Genomic DNA, 25236 nt, shown 5'->3' with positions numbered 1-25236 from the left:
TACCGGAAGTTGTTTGAGATAAACAGATGTGTGAGTAATAGAACATAATTATCGCCTTTAATGTGTTTACAATTTATTATATTTGAATACAGTTTTATTATTTATACCTAGAAAAGCAATTTTTGTTTTGCGGATCATTTAGCGCCCCTTTGTGAGTAGCGCCCGGGGCATGAGGTACCGGTTAAACTATACTCAATTGTAAATCCTTCATTTCAAATCAATTAATGACTTATAATAGTGATAAAATATGTAGCAGGATTTCGCCAGAGTCGCGTTGAAGAGAGAAGTCACGAAGGAGAAATCAGTAGAATTTTGAAGTGACTTCATCATAATATTCATTAATGAGAAATATTTACAGATATACAGTAATACCAATGTTGTAAATATAATAAAATAGTCTAGTAAATAGAAATAAAGGATCAAAATCAATCAGATCAAGGGTATAAGGATCGAATCCAGGCTGGTACTCGTAGCGTCGAGTTTTATTTGGAGAACGATGGTAAAAGAAAAACGGTATGTAAACTTGTTGTATATAAGGAGATGTTGCCTGATTAAAGTGGAGTAGAGCTGTGTGATTGATGGACTAATATTTAATCCTTTCTATAAGAGAAAAATTGTTTAATCTCTTCATCTATCAGTGTAAGTAGGTATATATATATTAAGTTGTGTAACGTTATACGATGGCACGAATGTGACTTTCGGTGACACAATGTGTTGTACTCGTATTTCAGAATACATCTTTGATACTTCGTTCGAAAATCGTTTTTAAATTAATTTCTTATAATTTTTACGATAATAAAGTACTTTTGTTGTAAACTGAATAAATTAATTACTCATTTTACAAAGTAATAATATTAGCTTATTTCATGCTAATTAAAAGGATTACACGTTAAGCCGTCTGTCCCGGTTGTTATCATGTACACCTGATAGCGATCGTTACTCATAGTAAGGAATATGTATCCGCCAACCCGCATTCGAGCAGCGTGGTGGATTAAGCTCTGATCCTTCTCCTACATGGGGAAAGAAGCCCATGTCCAGTAATGGGATATTACAGGCTGAACCGTAAGCGTAATAATAAATTGTTGCAGGGTTATATTAAACATATTAAATAGAATTTTAGATTTTAAAGCCCAAATAAATATAAACATTTTTGTATACTTAATTATTAAATATTATAATAAAGTATTAATTACAAGTATTATCTACAAACGCAATGATTACAAAATAAAATATTGTTATCAGGTCACTCGGTATGACATTGTACTCGTAATCCTTCTTAAAACAGGCGTATAAAGTGCCTTTATTGTCCAAACGACCTTAAGATAAAAGCAATAAGGTCAGTTATTAGGTGACAAACGTGCTTACGATAATGTCGGCGCCGACGTCGCCGCGTGACGACTGCTGTGTGCTAGGTCATGGTATTATGAGACGAGAAACAAAAAAATAAAAACTCAATACATTGATATTTTATAAAAACAAATGTTTGGTATTTTTTTTTGAATTTTGTCTTTACATGTGGCCTTTGTCATGGTTGTTTACTGCTGGACAGAGGCTTCATGAATGAATATGCAATTTTCGTATCGGGTTATCAATTTCTATCAAACAAGAATTCCTGGTCTCTATACTAGCTTTGGATGAGTATCGTATGTTGTACATTTATCAGCACAATTTCTGCGATATGTCAATTTATTACGAACGTAATATCTTTCACTGCTTCATATGCTTAATTTTTTTATATCATATTATGATATAAAAAAAAATTAAAGTTCAATAGTTTCAGTTCAAATCAAATACGAAGTAATAAATAAGTATGTCCCTCCCCCGTAATATTAGTACCTGTTAGGTAATACCTAATATATTTAGTTTAGTAGTATTTTTGTCACTAAAATACATTTAGTGGCCAAGAAATATGATATTACTAGAACTACGATCCTTTGATTGCACATTATTTGTAGCCATATTATTACCCATTAGTAGCCTTATTATGTAGTCACTTTTAATTGTTACTGTTAAAGTTTATTTTACACATACAGATGTCCTTTATCAACAAGTGGTTTTTGTAACTTGTATTGTATTTTCTTTAAAATTTCAAAAAAAAGATAATAAGACTACTGAGCAATGTACAGTAAATACAAAAATAAACGACACCTCTGACTTTTTGGATTCTTTGCTCAAACAATTAATTTAATGCACAGCGGGACGGAGGCTGGCGTTTTTGCCGCGTTTTTTATTAATTAACGCTTTTGGTATTATTGCAGTTTAAATTGATTGCGGTTTTATTACAGCGCTGAAGTGCGTGAATTTATGTTCGGGAAATATCAGTAAGGTTTTATTACTACAAGTTTATCGGTACTTATCAGTCGATTTATCTACGCTTTAAATTCAAAATTAAAACATATCTTTAAATGTTATGCCTATTTGATGTTTGTGTATTTAAAGTTAGACCACATGCTGGCCGGCCTAAACAAGTCCTCCCAGCGTGTCGGTCTCTGTATGAACTTGGACAAAACGAAAGTTATGTATAACAACCAAGTCATACCGAGACCGGTATCGGTCGATGGTACTCTTCTCGAGGTTGTTCAGGATTTTATTTACCTAGGCCATACTATCCAACTAGGCCGCAACAACTTCGAGAAGGAGGCCGACAGGAGGATTCGGTTGGGCTGGGCGGCGTTTGGCAGGCTTCGTCGAGTCTTCACTTCGAAGATTCCGCAATGCTTAAAGATAAAAGTGTTCGAGCAATGCGTCCTGCCTGTGTTAACATACGGAGCCGAGACGTGGACACTGACGAAGGGACTGGTCCACAAATCTAAAGTCGCTCAACGTGCAATGGAATGGGCTATGCTTGGGGTTTCTCTCAAAGATAGGATTAGAAATGACTACCGCGAATAGACTATCCGCGAGAGAACGAAAGTAACCGACATAGCCCACAGAATTAGCAAGTTGAAATGGCAGTGGGCTGGCCATCTGTGTTGCAGGACCGATGGTCGTTGGAGCAGACGGGTCCTGGAGTGGAGACCGCGTCTTGCCAAACGCAGTGTGAGACGTCCTCCGGCCCGTTGGACCGACGATCTACGTAAGATTGCCGGTGTAGGCTGGATGAGGATTGCGGAAAACCGGGATGTCCGGCGCGAACTTGGGGAGGCCTATGTCCAGCAGTGGACTGCCATAGGCTGAAGTGATGATGAGTAAAGTGATGTATTTAAAATCCATCAATATTTATTGATTACATACAAATTTTGGTATTTTTCATTGGATTATTTGTGTATAAAACGATGTACACATATTACAATTTCGTTACCTACTAACCACGTTAATATAACAATGGAGTTAATTGAATGATGTATTCGCGTTTGCACCCGTGTGTCGTGTGTCACAGCTTGATGTTTTATAGAAAGAAATCCTCAATAGACATTCTAAAAAGAGCTCAACAGACATGATTAATATTTCATATTATAATGTGTTTCTGCTTGGCGTCTTTATATCGTAGCATGGTGTTCTTATAGCCTATATTTTTTCTAGGTTAAGTGCGTTTCAAGTAGTGAAAAAATTATTAAAGTTCAGAGCTTTCAACAGGCAACAAAGAAACCAACGAACTTACCCGTAATCGTATCGTATAGATATCTTAAATTCTGGATAGTATGTCTCGTGTGCTGCCTACACCCGTGCAAAACTGTCGAATAAAATCAAGTATAAATAAGTACAGTCACGCCGATCTAAATGAGACGCAAACGCACAACTAAATATGTTTAAATGCCTTATTTAATGAAACTAGTTTTTTCGGATTTTATCGCGCTTTATTAAGTTTTTTAAAATTTAATAAACTGTAAATATTTTTTTACATGGCTTTATCAAAATTGCAACAATATAACACTTAGCCATATTTTTTTTTTGTTAATTACTAAGCAAACATTCATAAATCACGTTTAATCTTTCAGAAATATGTTTTATTATCCAATTATATTTTCAGATAATTATTGGTTTTACGTAATTTAATTACACTAACTTATGTCATTGATTGATATTTCTTTTGCTTCACGATGTTGACTTTTAATTAATCATATTCATTTCGTAAGAAATGTAATAAATCAATTTGAAAAGTATTTAAATTTATCCCTTTAATTTTTAACACTCGTGATAACGTATAGTTCATTGCATAAAAGATTATTTAATTGTACTTGGTAGTTACGAAAATTGTAGCCTTTTAAAATGATTTTTAACATTTTAATAACCGAAAAATAGTACACATTACTCGCATAGCCACAAAATTTTTGTTGCAATAAATTGAATATTAAAATACATTTAACCAATCAAATGTTGATGCTGTTGTTAAGATCCCCGACAGTGATTATTTTTATTACTTACAGGCATTGCATATCGTTCGCTAAAAATGGTATAAAAGCCGGTATCTGTCTAGCCTCGCTGTTATAGGGCTGAGTACTCATTAAGTTCAAAAGCTCCACGCTACGCTCGCTGTGTCAAATCTCTTTAAATTAAATGTATTTTGGTTTAATAAAAATTTATACATATATACAGAGGTACTTATTTTTTACAATACAACTAAATATAAAGGCTAATTTCCTAATTTTGGTATCATGTTTATTATATGATTAAAGGATATGTAGTAATCTTTCCAGTTACATAACACGCGTACACGCGTAGGATTCCTTTAATAACTCGTTTTACACTTTTATAACTCGATAACTAGTTTTAGTTTCAGCTTGTAGAAGAAGTTTTTTTTTATTAAATCAAAATTAAAAATTGTCAGTATAAAATTAAAAAATATGTGTGTCCAAAAAAATTCACTAAAAAGTGAAACTAGCTGCCCGGACAGACTTCGTTCTGAAAATAATTAATAGTAAAAAAATTATTTATTTTTAAGTTTTTTTATTATTATTTATACCTTCCGTGGGCTGTTAGGAACAAATAAAAAAAAAACAAATTAGCCGAATTGGTCGAGCCATTCTCGAGATATGCTCTTAGCAACATTAATTTTTATTTTTATAAATAGTGAACTTTTGATTATGTTAAAAGCTTTCATGCGCATAAAATTAACATGTAACTATGTGTCTTGTATGTGTTTACATGTAAACCATTGGTTGTGTTATAATCGTTGACGCATCGGCGCCATCCCTTTGTCGCCGTCTCGTCAAAGTTCGTCGCCGAAACCAAACCATTGTCTTGAACGGGCCGGTATTATTCACGTGGTTGGTTTTAAACTGCTTAAAAAAATAACAACTTTCCTCGTTAAATGCATGGTGTATGTTGTATATGTGTGGGTTTTTTTTCTTGTTATAGAAGTTTTATATTTTTCACAAATCTCTTAATCTTCGTATCGATATTATATATTTGTAAATACATGTGTCAATTTTTTTTTCTTTTATAACCTTATCCTGACAAGATAAAAATTTTAAAAGACAATAAAAAAGAATTATTATTAACAAATATTCAAATGTTATTCGAGTACATACATTTCGCCCATTCATTTCTACTAATCTCTACTAAGCCCGCTGACTAGCCCGTTGTAGTTTGTAGTGACCTTGCCGTGCTTAGTTTGTAGTGACCTTGCTTTCTGCTCCGAGCGTTGTGGGTTCGATTCCCACCCCAAGTCTGGGTGTAATATAAATATTTATTTATCTATGTATTATTTATAAGTATATTTATCGAAAAAAAAAAATTGTCGCTATATCAGTCGGCTGTTACCTATGACACAAGCATTAAGTTGCTTACTTTACGAACAGACGACCGTGTGTGTATTGTGTAGATATTTATTATTTATTTATTATTATAAATACGTAATTGAGATAGTTTGAAATTTAGAAGTCTCAAAATTGCACCAGTCGTGAACTTTTATTTTAACAACAACACACATTATCCCAGAATGTATAATATATCTTGCGTTTTTATGCTTAAAAAAAATCAGTTTTAGGTTTAATTTAAGGAATTACAATATAATAGATAATAATTAATTATTGGAGACACATTATAATTTAAAAAACATAAAATTTCATAAGTTAAATTTTATTTTTTTATTATTTTTAATTATAATGGCTACACCGGAAACCGATCGTCAATTCGATTCCAATTTCAATTCAATTGAAAGCTCGATTTTGTCAAGAGTACCAAAATATTACAGAGTGGAACTGGAACTGTATTGAATTCGTGTTTTTGTGAGATTGGGATTGAAGTCAAGAGTAAGCCTACTAGTTGGCACACGGTAAGTAAGTATTATAATTACTGGAAGTCGCCAAACGAAAAGGCGTACACGATAAACTAGATGATCTTAATAAAATTTGATAATAATGAGCCGAACAACTAATTAGAAAAATCAAGATGACGCCTTCAGTTTGTAATGGGAAATACAAAGATATAAAAAAAGTGCGTGCGTACAAAGTACACATGTCAGAAGTGACACTTCTTTGGTAAACTAATTTTTAAGTCTCGTTTATATTTATAGAAATCTAAAGCTTTAGATTTCCGTTCCAGCGCTATCGACAAAAACGTTGCCGTTTCATCAAAACGTTGCCGTTTCGTCCGTAAAAATTATACCCTCATGCTCCTAAAAAAGTTTCACTTCAACAATAACTGGTTAAAAATTTAAACAAGATTTGTCATCTGGATTGGTTTATTTTTTTATTTCTTTTTTTTTTTTTTTTTGTAAAAGTGTCATATCTAAAATTTATTGATTGGTTACTTAATTTAAAAATTTGTCACATCTATGAAGAGCGATGAGTAACGATGTCTATTCTCAAATAATATTGCTAGGTCAATTACTTTGACACGTTTGGCTGTGCGCGCGCGCAGTGCGTTGACACCGCCTTCCGTGTTATTGATCCGAATCAATCCATCTCGAATTAGATCTTTTGACGTTTTTAGTTCATGTAGGGTACATATGGTTTGATTGTTTGATCTACTTCGGTGTGTAGTAATATATTGTAAAAAAAAAAAAAAAAAACAAGTTATTTACGCATTTTCTTTACTTACTGGCTGGTACTCGCAACAGATACAGATATAGAGATAGATAATTTAATTTATTATGAAAAGATGTAATTCATACAATTTGCTATATGATTATTTTTAAATTTGTAAGGAATAGTAACTCTTTACTACTACGTTCGTTTGGTAAAGTTCTATTCTTCGTGTGAGCTGTTTATTTTTGACAAAAAAGTTGTCAGATGAGGGAAGAGTTGAATAAATGATCTAAATTATTATTTTCTATGATATAAAAACCAAAATAAGAAACAACACAACAAACACACACACAACAAAAACTACAACAACTACAACACCCCCCTCTCCCCACACACAAACAAACACACAAACGTACGTAAAAAAATAATAAATTTAACTCTCTCGTGTAGCTCTACTGTACTATTAAGCACATCGTAAGATTTGTTCAAAATGTGCCAATAACAGTTTGTTTTCATTAACTCAACACTCTCGCTCTCCACACGATGTACCAGATACCAATCTAAGACGATGGTGTTGCAAAAAGTAGTCCAAGAGAGGTCAAACAATAAATATCGTAATTTTTACAACCGTTGTATATATTTAATATGTATATATTATTCAATCAATTGGATTCAATGCGAACAACTTGTCGTTAGGATAAAACATTGACCTGAGATAGACGTAATTTATTTTTTATGCTGAAATTAATGTCACGATTAATCATAATACCTGTTTTAATGACATCTATAATGTGTGATGAAATAAATTGTTTTATGTATGCAGATGTATGTACCAACATGAGAATTTGAAAGACCATAATTTGCCTAAAATGTAATCAATATGTAAAGCTTTTAAATACTCTGTCTTTTTTGTTAATAATAATATGTATATTACGTTGATATGCAACATTATAAATATCTTTATTATCAAAATTATAAATTATATGAACTATGTTTTGATATGACAGACTGAAGTATTTTTTTTTAATTCACTGTTCCCCCGCTCTGCAAAAAATATAATAATACGTTTATATTAATTTACAAAATATAATATGACTTACCCACTGATCCAATATCGGTTTAAACTATTGACGCTAGAAGCATGAAATACATCTATTAGGCCTCTTTAATCACAAAACGATTTAGTCTGTAGCATATCACAGCTGGGTAAATCTATCCATGTAGGAGAAAGATTGGAGTTTAATCCATCATGCTGCTCCACTGCGGGTTGGCAGATATATATGCCCTACTATAAGTAATGAACGCTGTTATGTTATTATAACAACCTAACCAAAAACGTGCTCTCCGAGGCACGGTGGGAAGACCAATAAGGACAGACATTCAAACCGTAATGAAATATCTGTAAAAATACAAATATCCAGCCCGAGCGCGAATCGAACTCACAAACCATCGGTGTTTTAGGCGCCTACACACCACTACACAAGAGTGTTTGTTATTTAATATTGATTGTGTTTCCAGTTAGAGTTACTTTTTGCAATAAACTTCCTAATTTACCTCTGAATTGATAAAAAAGACTAGATTTTTAATGTCTTGTTTTTATTTTATTAAAAATGTATTCGTAATTTTTTTGTCCGTTACATTATTTGCAGTAATTAACTTTTTTATACGAATTCCTAACAAAATTGTTGTATAAATATTATCTCTTAAGTATTTCAGTAAAAACTTGTTATTTTCTAAATCTAAGTATTTATAAAATATTTATAATTATTTAATATTAATATATTCGTTAATTGCGTTTTTGTCTTATATGCTTGTCTCTATAACTTTTTGTTAACTGTTATCTAACCATAATTTAAAAAAAAAAATAAGATTTTAAAATAAAAAAAGTCAATATTGTAACGTACGATGAAAGAATCATAATAGTAGGGCACAGATTTCGTTGTTTACTTGCTTCAAAAATAAATATGACAAAAAAAAACGTCGAGCACGACTCATAAATAATTGAAGCCCTTGGCCCTAGAAGACGTTACCTGCCCCTGTATTTACTAAAAATACACTGGTTACACGATGAATAAACACATTATAAACCGACCGATTTAAATGTACTACAGCCTATCTTAAAAACCGCAGAAATAGGAAACATTACGCTCGGGCGGGTTATACGTGCGCCGGCGCATGGCCCGATGATTTTCTCTGTCAGTTGCTCTCGCGCATCGATCGCTGTTGTATGTGGATCGCATAGATCGTTGATCGTTTGTTATTTAACTCGGTGATTGTTTTACTGGTGTTATCAATTAAATAGTTGAAACTATTAGTGTTTAACGCGTTTGAAGATTTGTTTGAAAGCTATTTCTTATCATTGTTGGTAGTCGTTAAAATTACGTATTATCTGTACAGATAAGAGTGATCGTGGTTTGTTTGACATTCTTAACCTAAAGGTAATCCATGGTTTTTTAATATTATTTATATAAATAAAACTTAGATTTAATAACAAAGTATTTATTTATAACGAAGTACAAACCAATATTCGTAAATTTTTGACATCGATAGGTATTTAGCGTCTTCGTCGGTGTTAATTCGTTTATTATTTATTATTATCGTATCAATAACATGTTTCATGTAATAATGTTTCGTTTTGCGATTTATTGTTAATAACTTATGTCATCACAACGTGTTTGCATGTTAGGTATTAAATTATGTTTTATTACAAATGAAAGGTCAAAGGTATCAAACATGAAATTTATGGAAATTGATAGTAATTAATAATAAAATATTTGCATTTTTAAATTATATTTTACGAGTTATTTTTGCATGAATATTAATAAAGGCCGTAAATTAAAAATTAATAAACTATTTTTAACAGTATTTGTAATTCACATTATTAAACTTTTAAAAACTTTGTAAGGAAAATAAAAATTGACGCTACGCTTCAGCCTATAATATCCCACTACTGGGCATAGGCCTCTTTCCCCATGTAGGAGAAGGATTAGAGCTTAATCCACCACGCTGCTCCAATGCGGGTTGGCGGATATATTCCTTACTATGAGTAACGATCGCTATTAGGTGTACATGATAACAACCGGGACCGACGACTTAACGTGCTCTCCGAGGCACAGTGGGAAGACCACTAGGACTGCAAAAAAAACACAGACCACGGCAATAACCTGTATGGAGAATACAAATGTTAAAAAAATGACGAATTTAAACCAATTTTTATCAAATTTAATTTATTTAATGTTACTACAATTTGCATAATAGATCCGCAATCTGCCAATAAATAATCCGCAAATACGCTATAGAGCATTTCGTATTCTATTAACCTTAATATTTTTATCTTATAAATATGAGGGGATATAATCCTTTGATAAAATGTTATAGTATATTTGAATAAAAAAATTGCTTTCTTTTTATATAATATATGTATGTATAACTAGGTCATTAAACAAGCGTACGGCTTACCTCATGGTAAGCGATTACCGTAGCTTATAGACGTCTGCAACAACAGAAGTATCGCAAGCGCATTGCCGACCCTATCCCCCGCCCCAGGAGCTCTGGAAGTCTAGCTACAGAGTATTTTTTTCAAGGATCCCTTTATATTCTAGCTCGGTTAGGACGGAGTACTAATTTTAACACCTAATGAATACCGTTTGACCTTAAGAGATATACCTTGAGGAGTCGCTAGTAATGCTTAAACTCTAAACAGTTTGTTTACCAGCTATGTTATTATCAAATAGTTTTACGATAGTAGAACTAAATAGATGTAAGTGAATTGAGATGCAGTAGAAGATTGAGCCACCTTCATACGTGTTCTTAAACTAAGGGTCTGTTTAAAGTTCTATCTATCTCAATATTCCTAAAAAAAAAAAAAAATAGTAAATACGTAAAATTACAAGCTAAAGTATCAGTTTCGACAAATTGCTTGTTCTCAAATGGTAATCAAACCTGCATCTATTAATATCCAAAGCGCATAATTTGTTGTATTAAAAGCTAGAAAGATAGATTTCACTTTGGAAATTTCAAAGATATCATAGTATTCAATTTCCAACATACGATTGATGCTTTTAAGTTTTTCAAGTAAAAACTGACAAATTGATTGCTATAAAAATTATTCTTATTACCTAACTCGATAACCAAATATGATATTCTTACTAGATTAACTTAAGAGTTACATTTATCACAAATTTTATTTAGGACTAGAACCCCCTTTTCGTGACCCTACTCGTGACCATGATTGCTGTAAAGTATCCGAAACGTCGGACATGTAAAAACCTAATAAACCGCGATAAAATTCGAAAAAGTTGTTTCATTATAGGTAATTAAGGACTAGAAGTTTATCGTACTACTGTGAAATAAATCTAGACCTAAAGGTTATTACGTTAAACCTTTTAAGTTATTTTTATAGATCGTCAATTTAATTAAAATGAATTAAAATTAAGAAAAGTAATACAATTATTAAGCTTTAATTAATTAAAGCAACCGTGTCACTTAAATACCGTTCCATTATTATTTTTAATTACAGTTAATTATTAATCGTCTTGTATGTGTACTTCCGTAATTACGAGTACAAGGCGCTGTCCAAAGTTATGGGTTTAAAAGTCAATGATTGTTTTTGCTTACTTGCTTAAGCTTAACGAATAAGGCGTTGCCCACCGGTGGGCATGTACTGTCTGTTTAACATTGTTTTATTTGTTTTTTTTTTCTTTGATACTATTATAGTATGATGTGATGATTTTAATATTTTTCTAAATGTTACGTATATTTATGCTATAAAAGTTCCCTTCTTGTTAGACTAGATTATTTGTAGATATTCGAATAAAATAATTTTCCTGTCAAATTATCCGTGTGTTTACATATATTATTTTTTTAATGATAAATTTATGTCTTCTTTCATCTTTGAAAATATACATGTTTTTTATTAGGATTTCGTTAATTTTCAGAAGAGTAAAGCGGAATCAATAGACCGTCGACTACAATTATTCATTTCGCAAATATAAAAATAAACTTCTATGATATTTGTGTGAATTTATCAAAATATTTATTAATAAAACTTAGAATTTTGAATCATTTTATGAAGTCAGAATACGTTTCAAGTGAATGAATCAGCATTGTTGTAGACAGCGATGCTGAGCTTTACTCGTAGATACTCTGAAATAATATTTGTATAAGAAGGCATCGCCGGTTTTATTTACAACTAAATTCGTCGCTGTTTTTCCTTTTCTACTGTTGTTTTAGCTACTGTTACGGTGTGTCATATGCAAAATTTTAGCATATATTTTAACTAGGTACTACAATATCTAAAACTGTGAAGTTTAAAACAGAAAATATTTCGTTTTTTAGGTATTATGGATTTTTAGTAGTAGTAGAAAAATTTTGACGATTGACGAAATTGGTTACGTAATTTCAGTTTTTATTTTATATGACATAATAGATACATATATAATGTACTAATTTAGACCAATTGTAATACAATAGATTCACTATTTAATCATAATTGACTATATCGTTCTTGTGGTAACGTCTATGAGAATATGGTTTAGCTGTTAATTTGTAATTAAACTTTTTCACACAGTAGGGTTGACCTTCGAATGATCTACTTACGTTGCTTGTATGGCTATTTAGTATTGTATCGAAGCCAATTGTGCTAAATAATATGGGAGTAGTTTTTTTTATTAATCATGAAAACCTTTAAACTGAAATATAACAAAAATTGTAATACCACTTTTATACTATTTACACGAGATAAAAATGAGCAAAAAGCAACAGACATTTTGGTCGACATATCGTAATCTATTTTACTGCTAAGTTATAAATATGTGTACATATAAATATGAATAGAGATCGAACAGAACATCTGTTGTGATTATTATACGACGCCCTGACATAATGACGTGCATTCATCGTTACACCTAAGAAAAACAGTGTGAATGATGCTTCGCTTTCTTTATCAGTCCTGAAGACTTCCGGCACTCGAGAGCAACCGGATGGGAACGATTAATTTTAAAAACTACATTTTTGAGCAAAAACGTTCATGCGGAAACGTTTATGAACGAAGATTGTTCTGGTCACAGTTTTGTTAGTATTGCTTACTCGTGTAATAAAATATAAAACCTCTTTCATTTTTCTAATATTTTTTTTAATTCGGAGTAGTATTATAGTTTGGAAAGCATCAAGCTTAGGCGCGGTTTTAGTCTGTGTGGCTGACTTATTGTTAGTGTATTGAGGTAGTGTTTGCGTTACTAGGTGTCTTTTTTAACGTAATTTTGTACGAATTAAGTAAATTTTTAGCTTCTTTTTTGTCTTAAAGTATTAAATGTACAGGTTACGATTTTACACATATCGTCATCATCAGTCAGATCAAGATTGATATAAATATTTGATTTAAGATTAAATCCATAGTTTGTCAACAAAAAGGTAATTGACTTAACTATGTAAAGTATAAAATGCTTAAAATTAAAAGCAGTGATACATGGCAAAAGATTAAATTTAAAATTATATGCTTTTGCAATTTTATTTTCACACCGATGCATAAATTGCTCTTCATTAAATCGAAAAATATTAATTTCATCAATAAATACGTCAGTAAGCGTATCTTAATGTCGTAATCCTTATATTGTACTCGAGATAAGAATTAAGTATTGGGTAAAGTATTCCGCGAATAATTCTCGCGTTTCCTATAAAGTCGTGACAAGTTTATATATAAACTTACACAACACGTTTATTGATTGGGTTATGATATTTAATATTTTACTCATATTACTTATAAGGGTGAAATATTGCGATAATGTCCAATCCGAATTATCTTCAATGTTCGTTTATAATGATTTTATGATTTAATTTCAGTTGCTCACCATGCACTAGTTGGATACCAAGTTGTCCGAGAGAGTTTCCATTGAATTGATTTTGTTGCCGTTTTTTTTTCTTCACTCTTCGCGATGTTAATGCTTTTTAAATTATATTCCAAAATTTTTTAATTATTTAAAAGTATCAAATTTTTTATATTGACGTTTTCATCATTTCAGCCTATCGCAGTCCACTACTGGATTATGGATATTAATGTTTTATCTGTTTTGAATTAACTCATTTCAAATTAGTTTGACAATCACTACGATATGTTTAACCTATACGAGTATATTCAATCCGAAGCGGAGCAGCGTTTTGTGTTATAGTGCGACCCTTCTTCTACATGAAGAAGAAATTATACCCAGTTGTGGGATGTTTAAGGATGAATCAATCAATCCATAAAAAATGACTATTTATATACTAAATTTAACAGTAGTACCTCTGATGTTATGCTTCAGCCTGTAATATCCCACTACTGGGCATAGGCCTGTTTCCCCATATAGGAGAAGGATCAGAGCTTAATCCTCTCGTGTTAAAGCTAATGGTATTTAGTCTCTGTGTCTTATATAACTTTCTCCTTCTTACTTTCGTTGATTATAAGTATTATCATAATTCTATTTCTATTGTTTGTGTTATTATTACTGTTGTCTTCTTGAGTCGTCGCATCTGCTCAAATTTGAATAAAACCATTGTGTTGTCCTTGTCCATTTTTATGTAGACCCATTTCTATAAAGCATTGTCTGCTTACTGCGCATTTACATTTATATCGTGTTTTGCTGTGTGTATGGTCACACCCACATACTAGAGCACATGTATGAGTGTTATCTATGCACTGCGTTGTTAGTATGATTTCAATGTCATTTTCGATACAAACTTTTATCTTGATTTGAATTTATTCCTTAATCACACTTAAATGATCACGCCGTGTATCAATATCATTATCATCGTAAAAAAAGCGTGTGTCTACTTGTGTACGCCTTTAAGTAGTTATACTTCATTGACTAGCTAAATTCACGTTGCTAACTTCCTCTTCGTTGACTACTAATTTCAGGGTGTCGGTTTATCGTGACGGTGTGCGTATCGTAAAATTTTCTTCTCATCATTTTTTCCCTAACGCGTCAACAGGAGTATAACTTCAAATATATTACTTAAATTACAATATAGCAATTATATTAAATATGTATATTATAAAAAGTTTTCATCGTTGAATTTATTAATATTGAAAAGGTTGTTGCAGCTAGAGAATAAGTTTGTGTTTCGTAAGGCAATATATCACAATGTTACATTGTAAGGAAAACGTTGATGTCGGTAACGTCGCCATGTGTTTCACAATATATTCGTCGCAGTGTTTACATTATTTCCTAGACATGAAGCAACTTCGTTATCAGTTTCGCCAGCGGATGCTAACACATGCATCGCCAGGTAGCGAGCAAACATCCGAACGAGGACGCACTGTTCGACGCTCATTCTACTTCAATTTGTAACATCCCATTTTTACATTTCCGCACATGTAATTACGACATGTTTTCCTTTGAATATTTTTTTTATTGTTGACGATTTTTTATTTGAATAATGTCAAAAAGAGAGAGAAGGTGAAACTCGGTTCATCTCGACCCTTGTCAAGATTATTGTAATCTATCATTTACCTGTTAATCTGATGATAAAAAAATATGTCCCCGACTCTCATTGTGTATTTATTAACTCATGATATATGAATGTGTGTTGGTATTGTTAAGAACATATGTATTTGACTTATACTTCCAACGTTGTAACAGTTCTCTGCACCTGTAAACTCATATTAGACGCGTTTTTGGACAAAACGATTTAGTAATTATCAGTAACTTTTCAAGAAATCAAAATTTATAGTGACACAAATATTCGTTAAAGCACTAAGTAGAAGAGAAATCTAAGCAATAATTTCCTACTAATTATTTTTGGCAGGTTTAGTTTTCTACTTTTTTATATTTTAATGACAGGTCCAATTCTAACTGTGATTTAGTACTCTAATGGTGAAGTATCCAATAGCGTACTAGTAAAAATAAAACGTTACCAAAATTCTAGATAATAAACGTCATTGATCCAAAAGTGGGACACGTTGAGGGTAGTGGTAAAATACAATGCAATGCAAACTCATTACATAGATTAACATACAAATAAATTAAAAAAACGTCATATAAGAGGCAGCATTATCGCTAAAACAGTGTTAATAAACTTAGAGAAAAGAGATAAGAAGATGTGGAAAGAGATAAGGAGATGGTAGTTCCTGAGGTGAAAATAATCTTGAAATAAAACTAGCCTTACAAAATCACTTTTTAAATACGTATAACCTTCATTTACTTCACTTTATATTCATAACAAGGAGTAAGCTTATAATTCCCGATGCTGTTACATTTCGTCGAACTTAACAATGCAAGCGGGAATAATAGCGTCATTAGCACACGTTTACAATGATTCACTTCATTCATCAATCTCGTTTGAACTCCCGTGAGTCAACTGTACAAACTATAGTTACCATTGTCAAAAATTATCCGTTCAGTTTTTCTGCTTGTGGTTTCAGTAACATTAAGGAATCGTATACTTGAATGAGTTCCACTATTACTTTAAACAGCTAGTAAAGCTGCGTCTCGCGGATTCGCCCGCGTAATTGCTGATCCCGTTTGCATATCTGTTATTCAGGATCTCAACCTCTTACGTAACGAGTTTCATTACAATAAGATAATGAGTGACAATCATCCATCCGTATTTAAAAATAATATTAAATTACATTCATAATATTAGTAGAAATTGCCAATTTAAATACGTCGACTAGATCAGATTACAATCACTCTGTTTAAAAAAGTATAAACTACCGAATTCAGGCTTCATACTAGCAGATTTTAGCCTGTATATTAATTAGTACAAGAAACTTGTGTTATAACAATATATCTGGAAATTACATGCAAAGCAATCGCTATTTTTAAGAATACTCGTATTATTATGCCATTTAACCAACAATGCAAATATGTCTACCATTGAGTGGATATTTCTAAAAATTCATTAGTTTCGTCGAATTATGACGTCAATAGAAATCTAATATGTCGTCATTAAAGATGTTTGTCATGATTTATATATTCATGTAAGAAACGAGATTTTCGCTATTGTACGTGCTTTATTTCTTTATAACTATTTATTACATTTTTTTTAATTGTGATGAGAGTGAATGTTACGTAACTATAACCTGCTTATCAGCAGGTTATAGTGACATTTACTAGTTGATTATAACGGTTTCACCCGCGTGTTGTTGATATACTTATCAGATTGTTTGATATGATTACTTCTTAGTCCGTGTGGCTTGTAATGATGCTTGCTATGCCATAATCTATAAAAATATTTTTGCAAAATTGTTAAAAAAAAATCAAGTGCGAGAGATATAGTTTTCTAAATGTTTTCTACTTTTTACATTCGAGTGTAGATTTAAGAAGTCTCTACGAATTGGTATATGATATAGATATAGATAGGATTTTAACTACTTTTTGCTTTATGTTTCGTTTGGTTGGTAGGTATTTGTCACTTTTACTATTATATTCTTTATTAATAGATAATACAAAGTTAACCTGAAAGCTATCTGCATATCTATCAGACTTGGGAGTTGGTTTATTTTGCGACAGTTTGATTTTCCGTACAGTATTATATTATAAAAGATATACACAATAAAACAAACGCATTAAGTTCGTGTTAAAATAAAGGTGTGTATGTTTATCCCCAAATAGTTTAATGTAACGGTCCTTCGTGACAGTGACGTGATTTCTCTTTAAAATAATGAGATATAATGTGACCTTCGTGTCCGATTTCTATGTCACGGGAACAATAAAGAATTCGTTCGTGAAATTGAATTAGTCACGGTTCGTTGTTTGAATTTGTTTTAAATTATCTTTAATTTGATTCAATTGTTATTTAGACGTACCTTGGTTAGAATTCAAAATACTATATATGGGTTCCCGGGGGTCACGACATAAACAAAAATACAATAAAGAAACTAACATTTAAGTTAATTGCCCAGTTTCTATATTCAGAAAACGATTTGTTACCCTAACGGATAGTTGTTTTTCGAATATGTGCTGGCCGATTTTGGCAATTATGGTACCAGTAGATGTCACCTGATCTCGTATAAAAGTATTCTTTTGTAGTAAAGATCGTTATCATGAACTAAAAATATTACTGCATATTATATTAAACTTATTGAGTTTCTACATCTTATTACTTACTTTCTAAAAATATTTCTGTGTTGTTTAAATTTTCATTCTCATTTTCATAATACGCTTTTTAAAGTAATTAACACAAAATTAACCGCATTTTTTCCTACTCCGCATTCTAATGAGCTCAAAAACAATGCTTTTTCAGTAATTAACAGCAGAGGTGTGGAGTATAAATCATGCAAATTCCGGGTGGTGCTATAGCAAAAGGTCAAGGTCATGGTGTTCTTTTTTGAATTAGCGGGATATCGTTTTCAGCAATAGCAGGAAAACAATTATATTAATAGATTTCTCAAATATAAAAGAATTGATGATCTTTAAATTGTCGAAGTAACTTCTCTAAATCATAGTAAAGTTAACGCGTCGTCAATAGTATAATAAATACAATATCATCAATCACGTGAAATAACCAAGGAATTCTTAAGTCTTCTTTTTAAAATAACTCTGACCAATCGTTCTACCATTTTAGTCATACGCTTGTACTTCGATTACCCTTGTAGTCATTATAAAATCAAAATCAAAAATAACTTTATTCAAATAGGCTTCAAAAGCATCTTAGAATCGAAAATATTGTTATAAATATATGACTAGATTTCATTTGTGGTCCACTTGCTTGAACATATCTATTGGATTTTTTTTTTATATCACTAGGTCGGCAAACAAGCGTACGGCTCACCTGATGGTAAGCGGTTACCGTAGCTTATAGACGCCTGCAACACCGGAGGCATCGCAAGCGCGTTGCCGACCCAATCCCCAATCCCCCCCAGGAGCTCTGGTCACCTTACTCACCAACAGGAACACAATACTGTTTGAAAACAGTATTATTTAGCTGTGATCTTCTGTAAGGTCGAGGTACTACCCCAGTCGGGCTGCTCCATATTTTGAGCAGGGAATTCCTGCTGTGCCTTACCTCAGTAAAATAATATATTCTTATCCCTTTTCTATTTAGCGACATGTTTTTATAGTCCGTGTCTTTTCTGTATTCTATTCTCTGTAGTCTATTCTGTGTGTATACCTAGTTACTTTAAAATGATTGGACCATTTAGTTCACATATATGTCATGTGTAGGATTTATTTACAAGCTACCGCTAACTAGGAGACGAGTCACTAACTTTAGTTCTATTTTCGTTTGCAATGTTATACGTTTTATAATGTTCGTTAGTATCAATGTAATCCTGCTGACAATTGCTTGATTACGACAATTAAAGACAATTGAGTGGAATGCATGTTGCGGTGCCGACACTTTAAATGGACTATTATAGCTGTTATATCACAAGTATATAGTACACTTATGTATATAGTATGTAGATATATATGTACATAACTAGCTGACCTGGCGAACTTCGTATCACCTTATTTTTTTCTGAAATATAATAATAACATAATATATCAAAATAAAATATAGCCTATCTTTTAAGTTGGATCAAACTGCACACGGTGTTCAAATTTGATTAAAATCGGTTAAGTAGTTTAGGAGTCCATTGAGGACAAACATTGTGACACGAGATTTATATATATTAAGATATAGAATACTTACTCTGCTACTGTATCATGTCTGCTGCTATTTTATCGTATCCAATGCCCAAATGTTATTTGGAAGAAATCGCTCTTTTAGCGATAAAAACGCCTTTGTACGTTTTTTATGTGCTTTTTTACTGTAATTGTTTGGTTTACAATAAAAATTCATCAATAAATAATAATATGACAAAGTTTTATGATTCATTTGTCGTTAGTTGATGTTAATAAAACGTTAGACATTAAATATATCAAGTCATATATGTCTTGTTCAAAAACAGTCTATCGCTCAAAGAATTTTTATCAGTAGGATAAGTAATTTTATTAGTTAAAGTAATTTAAACAAATAAATGCAACACAACAAAAAAAACAATTTTTTTAAGGTCGGCAAATTAGCGTACGGCTCACCTGATAATAAGTGATTACCGTAGCTTATTGACGTCTGCAACACCAGAAGCATCGCAAACGATGTGAAAGCGATGCTGACCCTATCCCCAATTCTCCCCAAGAGCTCTGGTCACTTTACTCGCCAGGTACATAATACTGCTTGGAAACAGTATTATTTAACTGTGATCATCTCTAAGGTTAGGGCACTACCCCAGTTAGGCTGCTCCATATTTTGAGCAGGAAATCTCCTGCTGTGCCTTAGTTCAGTTAATGTTATGTGTATTTCAAAGTTAGTCTAGTCTTAATTTTATGGTCTTAATCCGACTTCTCAGTGAACGAAACTCTTAACAGTTGGTTAGTATGTATGATTGTTATGCAAATAGTAACGCTTGTAATGCAATTCTAGCATATGACGTATGTTCGTGCGCAAGCTGCCACGAGCCAAACGTTATTTTTAGGTTATTTGTTTTATTTGGAGTTTATATCTTTAATTAATTGAAAATATATCAACCAAAATACACACCTATATTTATAGTTTAATTATAAGCTTTTACCTTACAAAAATATTTGTATTTTTAAAACGCTTATTATTTTTATTATCTTAATAATTTAATAGGGATATCTTATCTTTATAAATCTAATTAAATAATATTACTAGTAAAATCAATAATCTTATATCTAACGTAAGTTGAATGTTATATAAAGTTTTAAATAAGATTTAATGATAAGACTTTGCGGGATACTTTTTTTTAAATATTTGGTAATAAAAATTGGCTGTGTTTAAAACATTTAATAAAAACTCGCAAAAAATATTCCAAAAAGCTTATATAACGAAATATAACAAAATTATTTGAATAAAATTAGTTTCTTACGACTGCTAAATTATCTTAATTTTATACTTTTAGCAAAGATAACATTTTCGTTCTCTAGTTAAAAATTAATTTAGATCGATATGTGTGTGTACTTGAAATTATAGAGCATGCGATGTCTACATTTTGAAGCTTTTTTTTTGGTAGGAAGCTTTGGTAGGAAAATAATAGAGTAAGATTCCATCATCATCATTATCATCATTTCAGCCTATCACAGTCCACTGCTGGACAAAGGCCTCCTCAAGTTCACGTCAAAAATGACGTGAACTCACGTGTTTTGCCCATAGTCACCACGCTGGGCAGGCGGGTTGGTGACCGCAGGGCTGGCTTTGTCGCACCGAAAACGCTGCTGCCCGTCATAGGCCTGAGTATTTCAAAGCCAGCAGTTGGATGGTTATCCCGCCATCGGTCGGCTTTTTAAGTTCCAAGGTGGTAGTGAATCTGTGTTATCCCTTGGTCGCCTCTTACGACACCTATGGGAAAAGAGAGGGTGGCTATATTTTTTACTACCGTTCTGGTGATGGGGATGGGGAATCTTGGACAGTGGTAGACTTGGACTTGGACTTGGTAGTTAGGGCTTCTGAAAGCAAATTTGTTTCATTCGTTCTATTTGACTTTTTCATCGTAACTTTACCTATTAAGGTTATTTTTAACATAACGTTTATAAGGAAAGCAATTAAACAATAAATCTCTTAAACCCGTGATTGACCGTACAACATTACGTGATTTACGCGGATTCCAGCTAAGATAAATAAGCGTGGCGTCGGCGCCTGCGCAGGTTCCGTCTTTTCTTTTTTACTTTGTTACATGCGAGATCTCTGAACACGCGTCTCGAATTAGGGCAGCTTTCTTAGTAAGCTTTAATTAAATTTACATAATCTCCAATACATGGTGGTGTTTAAAAATAATTTTATAATTGTGTCATTATAATTTTGGAGAATGAATTATACTAATAAAATTTATCGATGAATATTCGATGTATTTTATAATTGTGTCTTTATCATTTTGGAGAATGAATTATACTAATAAAATTTTCGATGAATATTCGATGTATTTTATAATTGTGTCATTATGATTTTGGAGAATGAATTATACTAATAAAATTTTCGATGAATATTCGGTGTATTTTATAATTGTGTCATTATTATTTTGGAGAATGAATTATACTAATAAAATTTTCGATGAATATTAGATGTATTTTATAATTGTGTCATTATCATTTTGGAGAATGAATTATACTAATAAAATTTGCGATGAATATTCGATGTATTTTATAATTGTGTCATTATTATTCTGGAGAATGTTTATATATGTATTAAGGTAAATTGGCAATTTTTTTTTTCCTGAAAACTTATAATAAAACCTTTATTTTACATTATACTTATAATCATATAATAGGTATGTAATCTGCTTTACTGGAGTTGTAAAAAGTTTCGCTAACCCACTGTTTAGCCATAAAAACGTAACTGTAAATATACAGATGGACTTTATCATTTATTTATGTACTTGGTGTACCCGCAGTTTCACAGATATACATATATGTATATCGTAACTATGCTCTTGTTTTCCAAGGTTTTACTGAATTTTGGGAACAAAAGTATACAAGTACTTCAACCGTATCAAGTTTCTTACAAGTAAATGCAATAGTTTCGAAGTGATGCGCGGCTAACGGTAAAAAATTGTTAACTCTGCATTCTCTTTCAATTTTAGTTACCTTTAATACATAAGACAAACATTAATTGAGAAACACATTCATTTCTAAACTTTAAATACAGTTTTACATCTAATTATACATAAAAAAAGTAATCCATATGCGTATCATAAAAACAGACATTATGTAATGAAATTTTCAATATTAAGGACATTGTATATTAATTGGTTACTAATTAAACTACGGAAGTACAACGATAACGTATTAAAGTTCATGATATATGTCTAATAAAATTTATCAGTAGCTTAGAGTTCATTGCCAAGTTTTTTTCTGCAAAATTTTAAATCATTCAGCTAAATTAAACTAATTCTAGGTGCATAAGTAATCCACGATCAAATCAAATCTAATTGTAATTTGTAAAATTACTATTAAAAGTTCTGTTTAGTAAAGATACTTGCGATTTTTTTTATTGATCAAGCTATGAAAAAGAACCTATCTGTTACAAATTTACTATGTTTCGTTACCATTGTTGTTGTTACACGTAGAGTAGATAGTAGGCGGTTCTAGAACATTACTCAAGTACTGGCGCCAAACATTTCAGACCTTTCTTCGTGAGTAATCATGAAATAATTTATTGATTGCATATTGCATTCAAATATTGTACACGAACGTTAAAAGGAGCGTTTTCATATGTTAACGATTTTTTTCCCTTTATAACTAATAAACGCGTTAACGTTGTTATAGTCCACTATAATATTATTTTTTAATAAATAAACGCCTCACACTCAACTTCTTTATTTTTTTAATTAATTTTTTTTTTTGGATTTTTTATATAAAAAAATTCTTCTATTATTTTTAAAAAGGAGGAGGTTCTCAATTTGACTGTATTTTTTTGTATGTTACATCATAACTTTTTACTTGGTGGACCGATATTTTTAGTCGTAAGGTATTGAAATTTAGTCGAGATTTGATGACGACTTTTTGAGCTATCTAATATCTAATAACGCGTATTTACTTGACTATTTGAGGGGTATAGTTTCAAAAACAGCTAAGTCCAATGTTAATGATTTTAAATAAAATGAAATAAACGTTTTCCTCCCTTCATCATAAAGTAGACTTTACAAATTTATTAAATAATAAACCAAACAATAAAATACAAGTCATAATTATTATAAAACAACGTATTTATTGTCCTAAATATAAATAAAACACTAAAAACCAATGGACTTTGCGTTTTTTGAAACTAATCTGAGGACAATGCAGGTTTTGAATCAAACTTTGATGGACATTGCTGATATTGATTATACTATTTTAGTATAGTGCAACTTCTATAGATAGTTTGATACTTAACGAATTTTTTAAAAAAAATACATAAGTATCTATAAATTACATGAATATGAAGGGGCAATTGGCATGTTCAAATTGATATAAATAAAAATATTAAGTATGATGTAATTTATTGTTAAACAAAAACTTTTACTAATTTATCAATTTAAATTTTATAAAAAAAAAAAAAAAAAAAAAAAAACAATAGAACGTCAAACGATTTTCTTTGGAAATAAGTAATAAAGGATCTAGAAAGAAAATATCTGTATTGCGATTATTTAATCAAATTCGAACATCAGGTAGATCAAAATTTTCTTGACAAGATGCTTCTTCGTCTTCTTCTTCATGTAGTTCGCATCTTCCGCTATCTATATTTTGAGGTATGAGCTTATCATAATAGGACAATGTGGGTAATTCTCTCCATGCATCACCAAAATGCGGTGTCAACAGCTTATTCAAGTCTTTGATTTTTACTGTTTTTATACGTCCTATATTGGGTATACTCAGAGGAGTAATATCAGCCGCTTTTTTACCTTTTTTGCAAACACTTCTATAAAATCCTGTGTCAATTGAATATCATATCAAAAATTGACCGCTCCAGCGGGGATCAAACCCGCGTCTCCGACAGACCTTGTCGGCGCTCTAGCCAATTTAACTATGGAACGATGTACCCGCTAGATCAAAATTTTTGATATGATGATTTTTATTTTCGGTTTAAGCGAACCGTGGCGCTGTGAATATATAATTTTCTTTAGGCGTAACTGAATAAAAACAAACACACTTTCGTATTTATAATATTGGTTATGACGATAGCTAAAAAATACTACTACCATACTAAAATTATAAATAGATAAATTTTTTTTGGTATAGGAGGGCAAGCGAGCAGTCGAAGCCTTTTGGTGACTATCGACGCCCATAAACATCAACACAACCAGAGGTTATGTAAATACGTTGCCTACCTTCACTCCTCCTCTTCTAATAGGTCACCGGAAATTTACAAACCGTACGAAACGCGACAGCATAGCTGTCACTTTACGCCGGTATTATGTGAGCGAGAAGTACCACCCCGGTCGTGCAAGCCCAATTCGGCTGCAAAGCAGCATTGTACTACTTCTTACATATAATTACATACATCGACATAAATATTATAAAATATCTAGATTTATTTAAAAATAAAATATATATAAACAATAATTTTAGGTATAATAATATTTCCCAGAGTTAAAGGATCAAAATTAGTAAATGAAACTAAACTAACTGCTCAAATTTCTCCAAATTTCTTTTCCATTTTGTGGGATCTCTGATTCGTTTTCTAGATTTGTTATTATCGACAACTATTGGTGAGTTATCCATAATTAACAATTGAATAGTCTACCAACAAAATACAATTATTTACTATTTCTAAAAGTTGTTTTATTGGGTACAAAAGTCACACCGTATTACTCTCTGCGTTTGCACCCGCCATACTGTTTAGGCATAACACGCCGGCCTCTCATTGGCCGAAT

General features: G+C 31.5%; 1 long non-coding RNA gene across 1 annotated transcript; it reads right to left on the bottom strand.

The window, feature by feature from the left end:
- Nucleotides 1-4473: 4473 nt before the first annotated feature.
- Nucleotides 4474-23884, bottom strand: LOC123662575. Its single transcript, XR_006744505.1, has 3 exons — nucleotides 23426-23884; nucleotides 15213-15222; nucleotides 4474-4484 (listed from the first exon to the last, which is right to left on the bottom strand). It is a non-coding gene; the product is annotated as an uncharacterized LOC123662575 (long non-coding RNA).
- Nucleotides 23885-25236: the final 1352 nt, after the last annotated feature.

The sequence above is a fragment of the Melitaea cinxia genome, chromosome 19 (assembly GCF_905220565.1).
Source record: "Melitaea cinxia chromosome 19, ilMelCinx1.1, whole genome shotgun sequence".
NCBI classification, from domain to species: Eukaryota; Metazoa; Arthropoda; class Insecta; order Lepidoptera; family Nymphalidae; genus Melitaea; species Melitaea cinxia.
This window is presented reverse-complemented; position numbering and strand designations above follow the sequence as displayed.